This window comes from Echiichthys vipera (assembly GCF_963691815.1).
Source record: "Echiichthys vipera genome assembly, chromosome: 19".
NCBI lineage: Eukaryota > Metazoa > Chordata > Actinopteri > Perciformes > Trachinidae > Echiichthys > Echiichthys vipera.
Window position 1 is genome coordinate 12,012,224 of NC_139844.1, and position 16,361 is coordinate 12,028,584.

Genomic DNA, 16,361 nt, shown 5'->3' on the forward strand with positions numbered 1-16,361 from the left:
GACCCTTAAAACTATTTGCATTATAAAATGGTTAATGGTGTTTGGTGAGTCTTTGGTGCAACATATACAGTTTTTGCATGAAGTTCTTCTAATTTTAGATTGACATATTATACTTCTGGAACCTGTTTTCTGTAACATTTCTGTTTTCTTTTTTTTCTTTTATTAATTGGTGTAGATTTCAACAAAGATCCCCAGCCAGAATCAAACTTGGCTGTTGCTGTTACATGCACCTGAACTACATCATCAGGAAAATCACTCCTGAAGCCGCTTTGTAAATGATTCTCCATTAACCTTTAAATTCAGCTCATTAGCTTCTGGTGTGGGCTGGCCCCTGGATGGACAGCAAATTGACCCACCTATGTTAATGTGAACTGTTACACACACAGAAAAAGATCAAGTTAAAGCATATTGGACTAAAAATAATGGGCAAGGGCCAAAACCTTCACCTCACCTTGTACACTGCAGTGTGACTTATCCCATTAAGAAGAAGAGAAGACTGATGCATTTAAATTACCCTCTTTGGCCATGCTTATTGTCCACCATTACAGTTGTGCCCTCAGTAATTACAAGGCAGAGACAAGCGGATAATCCAGTGTCCCATGTGTAGCCTGGGATCCATCTCTGAGGGAGTTTCAGGCCTCTACGCATCCTGACCTCGGTCCTCTGCTCACAACACGACTCCAGTTCACCACTCACAGCACCGTCCGCTCCTCTGGGACCTGTGGTATTCGGCTCTGCAGACATATATTAGATTCCTGGTTGTTTGGACAGGTTGTTACGTGAGGTTACAGCGCAAACACTGCAAGGTTGTTGCAGAGCTTAAAACACCCCAGTTGACAAGCAGTAAAGAGACACTGGTGCTCAAATGTATGAAAGCAATTGTTATTTAAAACTATGGTGGATATAGTTAGTAGTGATATTATAAAACTCCACATAGAGGTTTCCCTTTTTGTTTCCCTTAAGATATTTAAAATCATGTTATGCCAGGCTGACAGTATCGTAAACATATTCTCTTTTTTCTTCTCGTTTTTATGGATGCATCATCAAATGGAAAGTCTCTTCATGTTTTGTGCATCATTTTAAACACATTCTCCCCAAATTAAACATGTTAGGTATTTCTGGAAATGTTTAAATCATCACCATGGACTCTACAAAACACAGACGCATAGTTTACATGACGTCACCCAAATTGTTTTGAGGAGCCAAGCACGGATGAGGCGGGTACGGCAAGCCGTTTTTACATTTAAGAGCTAGACTGGATATGAATTGCAGATATTAGTAATTCAATTCTTCCTGGTCCAAAAGAACATTTCAGATATCCACAACATCATTCTTACTGATACAAATTACTTCACTTTTGCCGTTCATGTGTAATTGAATTTCAATTCTTGACATCCACAAATACATTTTAGATATATGTAATGACATTCTTTCTAGGAAAAACTCCCATTTCAGATATCTACAATCCAATTGTTACTAGTCATAATTTTAATTTCACATTCCCTAAATGAAAAACTATTTTAATTTCAGATATCTGCAATACATATCCAGTCTAGTTATTAAATGTTTAAACGACTTATTCTTTTTTATAGGCATTTAAAGGTCTCTTAAACTGAATTTTGACTAGAAGAAAATAAATTACTAGCAAGAATGTTATTGTGGATATCTTTAAATATCATTCTGACTAGTAAGAACACAATTTTGACCACCAGTATGGATATTTAAAATGTAATTATATGAGAGTGATTCGATTAAATGGTAAAACGGCTTAGGCGGGACGAATGACGTCTTCGGTTTCTGCTCCCCACCTGTGACGGCACCCACCTGTCACTCAAAGCTGCACGCCCTCATTATGCAAAACTTTAAGCCTTAATATGATTTATGTTGTTTTTTTGTACTAGGCTGTAAACAAGTTTGCATTATATTTCTGTAAAGTTGGGCATTTTAACATTGGACTCGATGGGATTTGACTCGCCTTTGCAGCCAGCCTCAAATGGCCATTGGAGGAACTGCAGTTTTTGGCCCTTGCATGTTTGCTTCATTTTTCAGCCCCGGAGGTTGCTTCTTGATTGTAACTGAAATTTAAAATGAAGTTTGAACAATGTTCATCTGCACAGCATGTGTAATGACCCATTGGCATCATTTAACTTTTAAGCTTCTCCCCCCAAGTGTTTAAATGAAATGGGTAATACTGCATATGTACCATTTCTCAGTGAACGTGTAGGATATTTTATTAGCTGTAGCCCCACTTTGATAATGACCTCAGTAAAACAGCGTGTATTTATGAATACATATATTTAATTTCAGTGCTTTTTTGCTCTACAACATATGCAAGGAAAAATATACTTCTTATAAGAGTCTTGGATATACTGTACCTCTCCTAGTGTTAATCACAGACTCATCAGCATTATATGAATTTCATTTGCATTTCGTTAATGTGTTTCAGAGGGACGGAGTGCTGGGCTGGGCTGGCAACAGTAAAGTGGGTAGGGTGAAAAATATAGAGAACATGGCTACAGCTCTTTGCTGTGATGATGAACTGACGCTGCTCGCTTTCCATGGAGAGTTGCAATGGAGAGAGCAGGGATTTAATGGAGGCAGTAAAAGAGGGCAGGAGGGCTCGGAGTCCTGCTAATGAATCAGAGGAAGGGAGGATGAGGAGAGAGAATGAACAGCGTAGGGATGTGCCGGTAAAAGACACGAAAAACATGTTCCTCAAAGCACCACTCTGACTTTGACACATCCGAATTCTTAATTTTTTAGTTGAAACAATTGTGAACTTGTATAAACACTTTTGGATAAAACAACCAATTCAAGTGACGCAGTACTTAACTCTGGTTGCCGCAGCACACATTTCATGCGTGAAAAATAATATTCAAAAGCAGTGAGTCTATTTTTTACATTTTATCACTTTTAGCCTGTAATGATGAAATGCATTCATGCATCCATAAAAACCATCAGGGCTGATCCTGAAACTGTTGATCAAGCATGCAGCATGTTATTTTTAACCTTGACTGCTTTAGATTTCAGAGTCCTATGATGGTAACTGCCTGTGCCATGTAGTGCTTGTGCTACGTAATTATGTCCACTCAGCCTTTCAGAGCATCAGTATAAATGTCTGTAATTGAAAATCAATGAGAATTTGCACCTTTATTGAATCTTTTTCAGAGGTAGTTTATTTTATGAAACATGGTTTAAACTCTCTCTTCAATCTGATTTATTGAGATCTTGTACATTTGCCTTCGCTGCAGCATCTTTAGATGGTAACTGTGGAAAGTTTTTGGCAGTTGTAACAAGAAAGTGCATGTGATTTAAAAGATGGGTGGTAACATCCGTCTTGTAAAGTTAATATGAATGATGTCGATGTTATGACCACTGCCCTCAATCCTTGCAGAAGTGCTGTAAAACGGAAAAGGATAGACACATTAGAGGTACTGTAACTTTTGAATGAGGGCAGTCTTTTTCTGTGATCAGTGGTGGAAGAAGAACTTGGATATTTTACTTCAGTAAAAGCAAAACTACAGTGTAAAAATACTTTGTTACAAGTAAAAGTCCTGTAAAATCTGACTCAAGTAAAAAGTACAAAAGTATTACATCACAATAAACATAAAGTAACACATTTTAAAATATTCATTGTGCAGAGTAGCTCAATTCAGATAAATCACATAACTATCATTAAATAACTGTAATTATCATTTTGTGTTCATCACTTTAGTGTTGGAGCTAATGGTGGATCTGATATTAATGACTTTATATATTTATGGTTTAATCTATAATTATATATTAAATAATATCAGTTGCTTCATATTTTGTATTAAAAATCTAAATATGCAAAGTAAAAAGTAATGTAGAGAAGTAATAAGTACAATATGAAATATAGTGGAGTAGATGTATATACATTAGCATAAAATAAAAATACGCAAGCAAAGTACCTCAAATTGTACTTAAGTAAATATACTTATTTAACGTATATTCTACCACTGCCTGTGATAAAATGACGACAAAAGAAAAAAATGGGAATTCTGTGGAAAAAGACATGACAGAGTGCTATAAAGATAATCTGCATATCACACAGTAATACTAAATAAGAGAAATGGAAAAGTAAATCAAAATAATGTCTTTTATATGACAGATTGGAGGCATGTCGGCCTCACGGGCTCATGGCTCTCTCTGCTGTTGTCTTATGTTCTTCGCTGACTGTTGTGACACAGCAAGCTCTCAGTGTCTCTTCACCCATATCAGGTTTCAGTGTATCAGTATCAGTTACAAACATCAGGTTGCTTAGCATTGTCGATTTAACATTAAAATGGAAATCGACTTTGATAGCAGAAGCACTTAACGAAACTCTGAGGACATCGTTCAGTGAGTAATTGGCCGCTGCATTGCTGAGCCTTATTGTGCCCCAGTGATTGCTTTGATTAGCCCGAGATGACCTTGGGGATGATTGATTTGTGAATTTTACTTCTTTCAGGATGATTGATACATATTATCTTATTTATAGAGGTGAAAGCACATCTGTATTTGTGCGATTTCTTCCTTTCAAAAGTAAAGTATAAAAGGTTCTTGATTTCATTTGAGAAGATGCTATCTTTAAATATAAGATACATGAAAATAAAGCACAACCATCCTGGACTGCTGTTCAGGTCTAATGATCCGTTAAATTATTTTTGGGGGATCTTGCCAAAGTGATTAATCAGTCAATTTAGGGGACCCGGCATTTTCTTAGAAGATAAAGCCTAAATCTGAAACCAACTAACTTCCCCGCTGTTGTCGGCAGACTATTGATTTATGTTTTCTTGCTTCATTTAATCAATTCATCTTAGTTTCTCATGTAATTTTATACTAAAGTCTATAAAACTCAGAAAACCTTCAGAAATGCACAAACAGAGATGACCCTGTTTCCCCCATAAGAACGAGCTGATTGCGTGACCTCCTTTATTGCTGCTTGCGGCTTTCTCAAGAACCCCTCATCCAAACAACTCTACATTCAACACTGTGCTTCCTCGTGTCCTGAGCAACACACCTGCCGCCACATAGACCGTGGCTACACTTGTCTTGTAAAGCCACTTTTCGTATTCGATTATGCCAGGACACGTCACCTGTCAAGTCTGTATGCTCCGAGATTGGATCTGGATTGTGTTTGAAGCAGCCATAGTCTGGATCTCAGTGAGGTTTGGACAGCATGGATAGCACTGTGGTAGCTGCAGGGCTGTAGTCAAGTACACCAAGTCCAAGTAAAATCCAAGACTAACTCCTGTCGAGTTTAAGTCAAGACCAAATCCAAAGTCAGTTGAGATCAAGTCAAGAGCCAAGAGTCAAGAGCAAGTCAAGTCCTGTTCAAGACCTTAATAGGCAATAGTTCCTATTCCGCTGGGACTTCCACTACGGAGACGAGGCCAAACACCGTTCAACTGAACACAATGCGGGTAAAGTATCTCTTTAAGGATTTAGGATGGATATATAAACAAGATTGATCTATCTTCTATTGATCGTCTTCTATCTACTGCTTCAACTGATCCCAAATCAGCAGCCAGGAACAACTTCTCAATAGCCAAGAGTCCAACGAGGCAAGAGAGCGAGACAAGTGCAAGATGTGAACTACTATAAACCCTGGGTAGCTATGTTAATCACTCAACTCTGTTGCTCTTTCCTTAACAAAGTGCATCCCATAAGCGCTCTGCCAATATGACATAAAGAAAAGAAGAAATATCTCTCTTTTGGATGTATCTATTGCACTGCAGTATATCCACAATGAAATATATCAGATCACTATCTGATCAGACATTGAAGTGTCAGGTGTGGACACACGTGAATAGAGATGACTTCTGATCTCCGGTCTCTTCATTCTCGCTTTCTTCATCTGTTCTCGAATGTGATGTAGCAAGCGACGGAGAGCGACCTGTATCCAGACAGCCGTTTAGCAGTGTAACAGTTAATGGGGCTCTCCTCTTAATACATAACACACTAGTAAATATGTCTCCTGGATCTCAAGAGCTCACACTCTACACCACGTTTCCTTGAGTTATCAGCCATATAAGCGTCAAGTGTGAAGTCAAATTGCAGAATAGACAGACTCTTTCCATTTTAGTTAGATTTGCTGAGAATAACCTCATACATTTATTGTAACATTCTTTGCTTGTACCAACCAACCCACTGCTGCTTATTATTAATATTCACTGAGTTTTATCATGTGTTGAAGCAGCGAGGTTGAAGGTGGTGTAAGTATGTGCAGAACAGCCTCCACTTCATCGTCATGACATTAATAGTGTATTACATAAAGTGTTTCCAAAACCCATACACCGTTACAAACACAAAATATTTGTAGTTGCAGAGAATGAACATGATTGTTTATGTTGGAGCCCAGATATGGACGTTATTGGAGTTGTCAGTTCAATTTAAACAAGAGCCCAGAGAACTGAACAACAGTGTCTTTGTGTAATGGACAGTGACAGCGTATTTACCTGAATATGTAAACAGAGAAAGCACTCTTGGAGAGAGCAATTGTCTTGATTAATAACACACTGGGTGCAAAATGTAGCCACTGAGCAGAGACTGAAATAACAGCTTTCTGTGTGGTCATTAGGAGACAATAAGTCTGATTTAGATCGTTCTCAGGCACCAGAGAAAATGTTCCTATTGATCGAACGTACAATAAAGTGTAACTATAAGAAGATTTACGCAGTATCCTCTTCATTTCTGCATACAAATGTGTCAAAACAAAGCAATGAACCCGGCTATGAGGAGAATCTGGGTCTATCAGTAAATCAATGGTGTCAAATTACTGTCTGCTGTTAAGGGTGAAAATTGCAATTTATGATTTTGGATGTGTTTTATTGATTCAGTCAAGACAGAAACTAGGGTACAAAAAAGACAAAAGTTGCGCTGTAAAGTTGGAAACTCGATAAATTGTAAATAAGTTGTTGTTAATACTGAAGTAATGTGAGAGATGCTGACGTTTATGATTCCCAGTGGTTGATTTAAACTCAGTGGCGTGCGCAGACTTTTTAAAGGGCAGGGGCGAAAAGCAAAAAAGGGCACATATAGGGGGTTTTTGCGCACGTTTTTCAACAATTGGGCCACGAGGGGGGCCCCCCTGTGCACGCCAGTGTTTGAACTGGTGAATTTGCATGTTTAAGCTCATTAACTCTAAATAAGTATGCTGGAGATTATAATATAAAACTTTGTTTTTACATTTCAGGCCAGTTGAAGCTGCAGTTGGCAAATCTGGCTGATCAACTTGACTCACTCAAATTTCTAATGTTTACAACTTTTGCGCCCCTCCCCCACTAATAACGAGCTTCTCCGCGCTCTCCGCGGGTGCTCGTCAGCGCACGTGCACCAGATTTCTGTGAACGTGCCGGTGTCTTTTCTCATCAATAAACGGCATGGAATACACACTACATGGAGGTAGGCTCGCTAACTTACTCATAGATTGCAATTGTTAACGTCATTTAGCGTATGCCTGGCTTGAGGGATGTGCCTGTGATATTGAAACATGCACGAGGGGGGAGGGGGGAATCTGTGGCGTGTGCACAAACTGTGCCTGAGTCAGCTCTGCGCTGAGTGGACAGGATGACACGGGCGCTGTGGATTTTTGCAAAACAAACAATGGGCTCTAGGTGCACGTAGAGGTTTTTTTTTTTTCTAACAACGTATGATTTATGTAGTTCTATCGGAGCATAATGTCGGCTTCAGTGAATATGATCAAACAAATGTTGCATAAATAACAAGAAAGTTAAAATAAGCCTTTATATCTTATTTTAAGTTTCGTTATTGTAGTAAGCAGGGGGCTGTTATAATCACTCCTCTGTGGTGGTGTTAAAGATGGTCCCTGTAGAACAGAAAATATTGAAAATGAAAGAAGAGAAGATTAATCAATATACAGCATTAATACTTCAATGCAATGAAGACAAAAAAACATTCAACCAAAATTTACCTCAGTCTGTAGTAATGAAAAATCAAGACGGCGTAATGGATCTCACTGTTGCAAATATACAGTATGCACATCTCAAACATAAGGTAAATCATTTTGAGGCACTATTGAGTATTTTTTTTTAATTTACTTATTTTACTACATTTATCTCACAGCTATACTTTGCAGATCAAAATATTTATTCAAAACATGTGAAAAGCTAATGCAATATAATGCATTGCTACAGTTTAAACAAACAACACATAAAGTAGGGTAGTAAAATGCTGCTTAAACCTTAATACATCAGTATTTATGATCCAACAAACTGATTTAAAATAATACATTGTTCACAGGGGCCATTTTTCTACAAAACAAGTACTTTTACTTTTGATGTTTTCAGTACATTTAGCTGTTAACACTTTCATACTTTAAGTGGGGTTTTGATTTTCTTGTAGTTTAGTATTTTACTTTGTTGTATTTATATTTTTTGAGAAATGTGGCACTCTATATAGCCCACAGTATATACCCCATGACAGAGATAAAACAGTCTATTCCTCTTCAATAAAACAGGTAAAGGCTCTCATGTGTATATACTGTATATATATATATATATAATATAATTATGTATTATTATGTATGAGTTCATGCTTAAAACCTTGCTTATACTTTAATGAATAATGATGAACTTGGAAAAGTCCCTCTGAGAAACTGGTCCCTCATCGTGCAGCTCTCAGTACAGCAGCTTGTTCACTAATGCTGCTCTGGCTGCACGCCTGGATCGATCGCAACACCAAACCGCTGAAGAATTCCTGATTTCAACAAATCAGGACCCGTCGTCTAGTTTACGTCCCGCAGCTGATGTACGCTGACACTCCATCACATCTGGACCCACAAGGGCTGCTTAATCAGGGTGGTGTTGGTGGTGGGGGCAGGTGCAGGTGAGATGGACAGGGCAGGCAAGGGCTGGGCGCGAAAAAAAAGCAGTGAGATGCAGAGATATATCAGAGCTTCCTGGCCACTACATCACCTCCGCCCTGAGAGGAGAAGGCTGCAAGTTGATGGCTTTGTGATGGATTACTGATTCAGTATCAATCAGATCTGTTGATGGATCGCAACAAGGTGTAACAGCATGTCACAAGCCAAAAGGAAAACTGTTAGCTCAGGGGTTTGAGGAGAACATTCTCAGGCAGAAAGAAACATGCTGATGTGGTTTATGTGGTGTATGTTTACTGTATCAACTGTGAGTTCAGTGGAGTTTTTGTTTGTTTTCAGTGATTGATTATACTTTCTCAACAAATTTGTTTAAAATGAGGTACGATGGAGGATTGTTTTAACTCACATTTTAGTCATGACGCCACACAACCTACGACAAACATTTTTATTTGATTTATTTATTTTAAGATTAAGGACTTTTTAAGGCTGAATGAAATCTTGACTATATGAAGTGAACAGATAAATGAGGATAGAGCTAATTAAGGAAAGATACAGATGAATGGGGTAATATTTTTAACTAATAGATATCCCCATTAAAACTTCTCCCGTTGATTAATTACATGAAGACAAATATTTTGTATTCTGAAATGGTATGTTTGCATATGCAAATGAGGCATTGCCTTATGCAACGTGATCATTTGAATATATTTAAATAATTATTTACATAAATATGAACATTCGATAAAGCCAGGTTCAAAAGTCTTGTTGTCAGAGTCAAAGGTTTTACCAGGGAGGATTTTGGGTGTCTCTTTTTATCACATCAGACAAAAACTGGCAATAGTATTAAAAATCAATTTTTGCCATGTTTTTAGGAATAAACTGTTGTATAAATCAGGTTATGAAGGATATAGGAACAGAGCCCTCTGTAAAAACCTTCTGAATATAGAGAGGAATGAAACTGAAAAGTTTGGTGTCTGTAAGCTGGAGATTTGGATGAATAGGGTACCAAACATGTTAACAATACATATCACCATGAAACTTACATTAAGACAATTATTTTTTGTATTACAATGTTATGTTGTTATTATGTTTAAATACACAAACAAGGCATTATTTAATGCATACTTTCGTCGAAGATAAGAGAAGTCTACAGATGCATAATGTGGTTTTTGAATGTTTTCTTTCCACTAGTCTAAAGGAAGACAAGTAAAAGAAGTGCATGAAAAATGATCATGTTTTTTTTGTTCATTCTTTATAGCACATTGACTACACGCAGTTTAGTGACACCTTCTGAGGCATCGTGGTGTGGTGAATATTTAAGAAGTACCTTTAGAAATGTATCATAAGGTCACCACAGTGCAAATGTCCCCATTTCTAGTGAAGCACATCAGTTGATTGCAGCGTAAGCAGTAGATTATGTCCTTGACTTTCTCTGTTAAAGCAGTGACTCAGTGAGGACGGGCCAAACTCTCTTGTTCTCTCATGGGAAGATTGGCAGGAGTCAGGAAATGAGGAGTGAATTGAGAGCACTTACAGTGAGTGAGTGCATTTGGCAGGCCTACAGCCACCACCTCCTTCACTCCCGGATAATTTCAGATTTCCGCTACCCAAGCTTATTTTGCAGAGTCATAACAAAGGAAAGGGCTCCTGTAATAAACAAAAAGTGACTTTATGGGCGAAGGAGCGTGGCCTCTCTGATATTGTCGCATCAGTGATTTAAACCCTCCTGTTTGAATGTATCTCAGCATTCAAGCTAGATTAAATTCTCATTCCCTCATTCTCCACCCCTGGTTGCATTATATGATCTAAATGTCAAGTACCCCCCTCTTCACATCTCATAACAGCACTCAGTGACTTTTTAAGTAAGTAATAATCTGAAAGATTTGTATTTAAATAAGTGTCTGTGAAGTCATTATCCATCACTGAGTCAGGTAACACAATGGTGATTGAGCCTGTGGCCCACTGATGAAAGCCCTTGCATTTGCAGTATTAGAAACTGGATGTCTGTGGCGACATTACTGGGAAAAATTCATAGACTGCATAAAATATGGCCGTAGCCTCTCTGTCGAGGTCCGTTCTCTCAACTTGATCCAATTGTATTTACCTATGGGAGTCGCCATCTTGTCTGACTTTGACTCTGACTGATTTACTCTTACCAAAAAAGGGCGTTGATGTGAGGGCCAGCGGCTAGCTGTCACTCAAGAGGCAACGCCCCGAATTATTCATCAACTTTAAGCTCCAATAAAATAAAAAATAGCCTGGTACAAAAGAATTATCTTTAAAAAAAAAAAAATAGTATCCCCCTTAAGTGACCTAAACATACAGACTAGAATGCTTGTCTGACGTAACACCCTTTCAAAATACGATTTCTGGGTCCAAACGCTCCGTTGAAACAAAACAACAGCGAAACGTAAAACAATTACGATCACCTCTTTCATCAGTTAGACATCTTTTTCATCCACAAGAAAGAGATAAAATGATAATTACATTGTATTTTAAAAACTCACTTCTGTTCAAACAACGGGGATCACGCACTGCCGCGTTGTAGAAATACAAGGCTTGGACCAGCTTGAACCCGGAAATTATGTATTTTTTATTTTATTATTTTGTTACGTCATGTTTTAAAAGCTTTATTATGAAACCTGTCCCTAGTGGCCACTGGGCCAACTGCAATTTTTGGCACTTCCGTATTGGATCAACCAGGAAGTCGCTGTGGTGGGGGCTTGGAAAAATCACAAGCTACGCACAGTTACTGAGCAGTGGTTGGTCCACCGGAGATGGTAAGCGGTACTTGCGCAAGAGACTTGCTCTGCAACTCATTGTTTGTGGAGCAGCTTACTGTTTTTCCGCTCTCTGCTTATGTTGGAAGTAAAAGGTTACAATGGTCGAACAAACAAAGGAAAGAGCAACCGGACACACATTCAAATCCAAACACACACCTATATGTATTGCTGATTATCAGTGCTGGTCAGCCATATGAGTCAGAACTTATTCGGCACAGGTGTTTCCATATCCCATCAGCCAGCACCTAGAAAACCACCTCAAGCGAGTAAACTTGTATGCACATTTGGGGAGGGTTCCATTAAGCTTTTCTATTTCGAACCTTCAAAATGCACATTAAAATAAGTTTATTGTTCATTTAAGTTATTTTCTAGTGTCAAGTCCTCAGCGTCGTTCCCAGTGTGTAGCATGTCTAGTTTAATTACTCTTACTTCTGTATTTATCTGCCTACCTGTGGCCTTTCAGTGTGTACGTTTATTATCTCATTAAATTATTTCTCCCTGCTGCCTCCTCAGCTGCTTTTCCTGAAACTGTGAAACAATGATGTGACTCTGTTTAGAGGTGCTGGTAGATTTATTGTGCTACCCTTAGACATTACTTAAGCCAGCCGTTTCCAGTCTTCATGCTAACCTAACTGGCTGCTGGCATTGCTTCGTATTTACTGTACAAACGTGAGTGGTAAGCTACTGATCTTCGCGTTATTCCTATCATTTCTACCCATTTTCTCTAAGCTGCTGGAAAATAGTGTTCCCAAGGGAGAACTTGATGGACTTAAGACCCTGAATTAGGTAATAAATTCTTCCTGCTGCAGCTGTCAGCAGAGCAAGGATCCAATTCACTCAAAAGCAGAGGCAACACTTCAAGGTGTAGATTGAGGGCAAGGTCTATATGTTCCATTAAAATGAGAAGTGATAGAGATCTCACGAAACATGCCAGTGTCAGTCATCAGCAGCATGTATTTCTGAGGCATTGCACCCTTCCTGCACCCAAGATGAATGACTGTTAGGCCAGGGCAATTTGCATAACCATGAGAGAGTAATGCTGCTGACTCCAGCTGAAATATTGACAGATGGGTTTAATTCCATTATGTGAGCTACTGTTTAAGGATGGAGTAGCAGCTGACCTGCAGCAGCGCACAGGGCTCTTTTTACGTTCACTGAACAGAACCTGTAAAACGATGGAGGGGAGATGTGGGTAAAGATGACAAACAGACAACCAATCGAAGCGGAGGTGTCACGGGTCGAGAGGTCAGCCCGGCAGATTACATCCCCCAAGGCTATTGACCGCACATTGAAATTGAGCGGTTTGTCAGTTATATGGCCGCTATAGTCATCAAATGACGCAATTTTGGTTCGGCGTCAAGGACAGCTGTATGTAAGCAATGTTGGAGATATTATGTGTGTTACGTACTGCAGAATCCTTCAGAGGACATTGAGGGGAAGCATCTTCTCTTCTTTAAGCTTACTGAAGGTTTTCTAGTTTAAATGCAGTAAATGCTACGTCCCTATTTTTAACCCATTCTCACTCCCAACAGCATGGCAGCTTGGCAAGAAAAAATGTATCCACGGATTTACAGATTTGTCTCTTTTTGCAAGTCAATGGTTTAAAGTCTTTTTGAGCCCAATGACATCATGGGACCGATACGGAAGTTGTAATTCCACCGTTTAACCACTATGTCAAAACGGCTGTAAAGTCCATCGCACTCCCTTGGGGCATGTATGAGACACTACAAAACTGTTTCTCAATCTGCGTTCTTGTCTGTACTTGTGTTCTAGTGGACTTGTGAAACGTCATCAGTCGCAGCTAGTGTGGACTTTAGTCAGCCAGGTATCCCAGAATGCATTTCACAAGCTCACAAACGCTCCCAAGTCCGAACTTGGAATACTTGGAATTGAGAAACAGCTCGGCACCATGGCACTTTGAGATGAGTAATATAAAGAGCACCAAAGCCTGCATAGGGAGGAGGTCGGGGTGGATGTATGGGTCAAACAAACACAGGACTTCCACTCAGGATACTGCTCTTCGTGTCCTGTGTAAAACCAACGTTGACTTGTTTTAACATGCGGATGTAGCTTAATACAAACGTAGTACTTATTTTAACCCAAAACCACAATCTTTTTCTAAACCTATAACCAAGTCGTTTTGTTACCTAAACCTAACCATACCTTACACAATGAAAAATGACAAGTTATGTTTTCATGTATTCAATTTCATCACTTCTCAAGGATGAACGTGCCACACACTAAAAACCTACATTTTAATTAATCTTTAAATGAGCAGTGTGTGAGACTAAGTCGCATCTAGCACTTGCAGATTGCATCCAACTGTATACCCCTTCCCTCAGCTCTCCCTTTCCATGAGTGAAGAGAACGGTGGCTTTCAGGTAAAGAAAAAATGCGAAAGGCTCTCCAGAGCCTGTGTTTGTTTTGTCGGACTGAAGAAACATGGCGGTGCAACATGATGCCATGGAACGAAGGAATTCTTAGTTTCAGGGGATTATACCCCAATGAAATCACTATTATGAATATGATAGTCCACTCCTTCCCGTAGGTACCCTTAAGTCCTTCCCACTGGTCCCTTTTAGTAAAAAGAAATTGATGTGCATGTACTGTAGGTTGTTTTCACAGATTTGGCAAACAAATCCCTAAATTTAACAAGGACTGATTTATTTCTAACCTTACAAATGAATAAAGAGCCCAGGTGTTTGAGCATGATGTGTTGTGGGCTATCTATGTGCAGTCTGGAGTGTACGTATGTTCCAAGGGTCCTATGTTCCCCACTTTGTTTGTGTATGTGTTTTCTAAAAAGCAGTCCTACGTTCCCGTAGTGTGTGATTTTTTTCGACAATTAGTGCCAAATTCCACGGCAAAAGTCCTATGTAGACCCTAACACCATCCCCTAACCCTGGACATCTACATACATCTAATCTAATCTAATCATTCACACCACATTCACAGCCCGAGTCTTGCCCAAGGACACTTTGACATGCGGACAGGAGGAGCCTAGTATCAAACCTCCATTCTCTCAAATGGAAGACAACCCACTTTACCTCTGAGCCACACCCAGGGAACATAGGTGAAGACCCCGTGCAGTCCCATCATGAACCCGCTGTGTAATGCGACCCCATGTCCCTTTTTGTTAAGTTACTGCAGGAATAACATTGACCTGTTGCCGCTTGGGTCACACCCAGAAATTGATTACATTTTTGTCACTGAGTGGCTTGACATAAATAATTTTAATGTAGGCTATATTTAACCTCAGCCCTGCTGAAGGAGAAACATTGATCTTATCATTTGTCTTCCTGACGTTTAGTGACATTGATCCACAGTTGTGCTCTTGACTCTGTCCCTCCACCAGTCTGCCTCATAATATCTTCATCTTCTCCTCTATCTCTAACATGTTTTGCTGTGTCCCTGTAGCTGGGTTTTAATGGGGCTTTATTAGCAGGCCCACTACTCAGGGAAGACATTTGATCCTCGCTGTAAACCTCACATGCTTCGTCACAAGCGACGGGGTTAAATAGGACCCTCTGAGGAAATTCACTGTCGGTTACATTTCACTGCAACCATTAATTCTGAAATTAATGGTTGCAGTTATTCTTTACTTTACAAACCTAAAAAAAAGCATGATTGTGGTTTTTCATGAGACATTTTAACAAAAAAAAAGAGAAATGAGGAAAAAAAATCAGGAGCCACCATACAATAAAAATAACTATTTTCAGTTGTATTTTTATTTAAAGTCTGCAGGATTAAAAGAAAAAAAAAAAGATCCTGACTCCCCTGAAAATGATCTCACTCCTCTTTAAGAAATTAAGGGACTGTACTAAAATTATTAAAGGATCAGAAAGAGAGAGGGTTGTGTTTCTTTTTGCAGAAGGGAAATATTATATAATATCAATGATAAGGGTAGTGCGTGGGGATGAAAGGATGTAAGTGTTTAAACATTATCCAATAGTTGTTCCCATTTTTTTTATATAATTCACCCACATGGCGTTTTGAGGGGTACAGAATGAAAGTATTGCTTTCGCATTAAAATAAATTTAGTCTGAATCAATATTTAAAAATTTTGATGGTTTGACAATGACTTTTTGTCACGTTCTGTTTACATTGTACCAGCCAATAGCGGCCGGCATTGCGGGTTGCCAGGGTTGTCTGTTATTCTGCGCAGCTACTGTAGGCTGACTACGTTTCTTCTTGATCAGTTAGCTAACTTTACAGCTAATAGTAACGGCTAATGGTAACTGTCAGTCAAACTCCTCTGTAATACTTGTTTTTATGGTGCAATTTGCCGGAGGGGATGGGTTCAAACCATAGACTATGGTTCTATTGTTCAAACAGGCTCAAACAGACTCCGGTCTCCTGTAGGCTCCAGGTTTTACACAGCACTCAAAGAAAGACTTCCGGGTTCAAGACTGGCTGAAGTTAAATACTGTTGTTAAATGAACTGATTAGTAAAAAATTAGTCCAACCCTGTATGATTCATCACTTGACATGGCCGGAATTATTTTTTGTTGTTGCGACTACAATCTTGAGACACTAGATGGCGTGTTCTGCTCATTCTCCATATTCTACCTTTAATTTTAAGAGAGAGAATACAGTAGTTACGGTTCAGCTAAGCTAAAAGATTCACTGTCTTCCACAAACATGTTTTACTTTAAAACATGACATATAAATATATGTAAATCATGTCTTTAAATAGATTAAATTTTATGCACCATAAAATGTGCATGCGCTTT